Here is a 2,885-nt window from a genome sequence, read left to right as displayed (position 1 = left end):
GTTGTCCTGTTGGAAGGTGAACCTTTGCCCCAGTCTGAGGTCCTGGAGATAGGTTTCCATCAAGGATATTTCTGTACGTTGCTCTGTTCATCTTTCCCTCGATCCTGACTAGTCTCCCAGTCCCTGCTGCTGAAAAACATCCCCACAACATAATGCTGCCACCACCAGCTTCACCATAGGGATGGTGCCAGGTTACCTCCAGACGTGACACTTTTCATTCAGACCAAAGAGTTAAATCTTGGTTTCATCAGACCAGAGAATCTTGCTTCTTATGGTCTGAGATTCCTTTAGTTGCCAAAAGGCAGACTCCAAGTGGGCTGTCATGTGCCTTTTACTGAGGAGTGGCTTCCGTCTGGCCACTCTACCATAAAGGCCTATTTGGTGGAGTGCTGCAGAGATGGTTGTCCCATTTCCACAGAGGAACTCTGGAGCTCTGTCAGAGTGACCATTAGGCTCTTGGTCACCTCCCTGACAAAGGCCCTTCTACCCCAATTGCTCAGTTTGGCCGGGTGGCAAGCTCTAGGAGCTCTAGAGTCATGGTGGTTCCAAACTTCTTCCATTTAAGAATGTTAGAGGCCATTGTGTTTTTGGGGACCTTCAATGCTGCAGAATTTTTTTTGTACCCTTCTCCAGATTTGCACCTCGACACAATCCTGTCTTGGACCTCTACAGACAATTTATTCGACCTCATGGCTTGGTTTTTTCTCTGACATGCACGGTCAACTATGGGACTTTATTTAGACGTGTGTGCCTTCCCAAATCATGTCCAATTAATTTAATTTACCACAGGTGGACTCCAATCAAGTTGTAGAAACATCTCAAGGATGACCAATGGAAAAAGAATGCACCTGAGCTCAATTTCGAGTCTCATAGCAAAGGGTCTGAATACTTATGTAAATAAGGTATTTGTTGTTTTTTCTAAAAACCTGTTTTCGCTTTCTCAATATGGGGTATTGTGTGTAGATTGATGAGGAAAACAATTAATTTAATACATTTTATAATAAGGCTGTAACTAAACAAAATGTGGAAAAAGTGAAGGGGTCTGAATACTTTCCGAATGCGCTGTATAATGCTTCTTAATGTAATTTCTGCTCGGCATCAGACTAATTTTGTGCTTCAGTTGCACTTCTCCACTCGGATGAGAATTCATAAACAGGCATTCTATCAAGTCAGAGCTATCAAGTCAGAGCTCTGACTGATGTGTAGCTACTTTTCTCTGGTGAAATGCAAGATTAACTACAAGCAAAACATTGGGAAATGTAGCTAGCACCATTCTTTCTATCATAAACATATGTTGGCCATGCATAGTTTTTGCAAAAAAGACCTTGCTTTTTCACTGTAAGAATTTACTTGTGAGGGCCTCCCGGGTGGCGCAGTGGTCTAGCAAAAAAAATGACTGTTGACATTCTATATTAAACACAGGTGAAATGGTTTAAAACGCAGATTTTTTGATGATCAGCGTTTTGAAAATATGACCTCTGCGATATAGCCAACTGATATGGGAAGCTGGTTTAATGACTGATTAGATTATGTAACAGATACAGTAATATTATTATCTCCTATCACCCTTCCTTGTGCATGTACATTTATAGGTTTTAGCCCCAAATACAGACTGACCAACTTTATGCACACATGCATAGAAAATAAACACGCAGTGCTGCTTCAAGCATTGCCCTCCATATAGCCTACTTGCATATGCTACACAAAATGACCATTTGTGTTAGTTATGCCACAAGCAATGGATTAATTATCTTAGTGTTTTTATATGTATTTTTCACTTTTCTTCCTGACAGGTAAGCAAATAGATAGGCTCCTGTGCATTTATTTATCTGGGGTAGTCCACATCTGTAACACTTGCCACTGGTTTCGCGTGAGTCCTGGGATACATAAAAGCAATAAAAAACAGTCACTATGTATGTGTTGTATCTAACTATCTGCAACTATAATTATTTTTATCCCTCTCCCAATATATGCAGTTATTATAAGCTGGGTGGTTTGAGCCCTGAATTCTGATTGGCTGAAAGCCATGGTATATCAGACCGTATACCACTGGGTATGACAAAATATTTAGTTGTACTGTTCTAATTACATTGGTAAGCAGTTTATAATAGCAATAAGGCTCCTCGGGGGTTTGTGATATATGGCCAATATACCACGGCTAAGGGCTATGTCCAGGCACTCCGCGTTGCGTGTTATGAACAGCGCTTAGCCGTGGTATATTGGCCCTATACCAAACCTCCTCTGGCCTTATTGCTTAATTATATAATTAATATTGTTGTAACAACCACCTAAATCATGGATCCTGTCAGATCTTTTGCAACAATGTATCAATAATTGTCCACAAGGGTTTTGTTTTGAATGCATTTACATCAATGATTTATATATGCATCATCACGCTGTGCTCGAGTCGTCGACTGGACTGTGCCGTGTGCTTCTGGCTGCTCACTGTATGCAGCGATACTTTTTAGGAGATGGTAAACTCCATTAGAATGGTATTACCGCCTATTGTGTACGTTGCCCAACTATGGCAATGCGCGATGCATTCTGGACGCTATCTCAAAAAAAATCTAACATTTGCACGAATTTCGTCAACAAGAATCACAACATTTCAAGTATTTTCCAAGACGGTAGATACGTTACTTGCTATCTGTAATATTGTATAGCTGTGGAATCGTGACATTGCGTACTTTCGCGGTAAATAGACACGTTTCTCGACTCATACCCTGACTTTGAGAAAGGAATTTTGTGACGATTAGTTTAGCAACCATGTGACGCAACATGACAACGTGAACACGATTGGTCGGCAGTCTGCTGGGTATCCATTCAATGCCAAATGGTATTCCTATCTCCACCTTTCTGTAATATCTCTGTTGTAGATATATTGA

Source organism: Salvelinus fontinalis, chromosome 19, assembly GCF_029448725.1.
Source record: "Salvelinus fontinalis isolate EN_2023a chromosome 19, ASM2944872v1, whole genome shotgun sequence".
In the NCBI taxonomy this organism is placed as follows: domain Eukaryota; kingdom Metazoa; phylum Chordata; class Actinopteri; order Salmoniformes; family Salmonidae; genus Salvelinus; species Salvelinus fontinalis.
Note: the sequence above shows the minus strand (reverse complement) of the source record.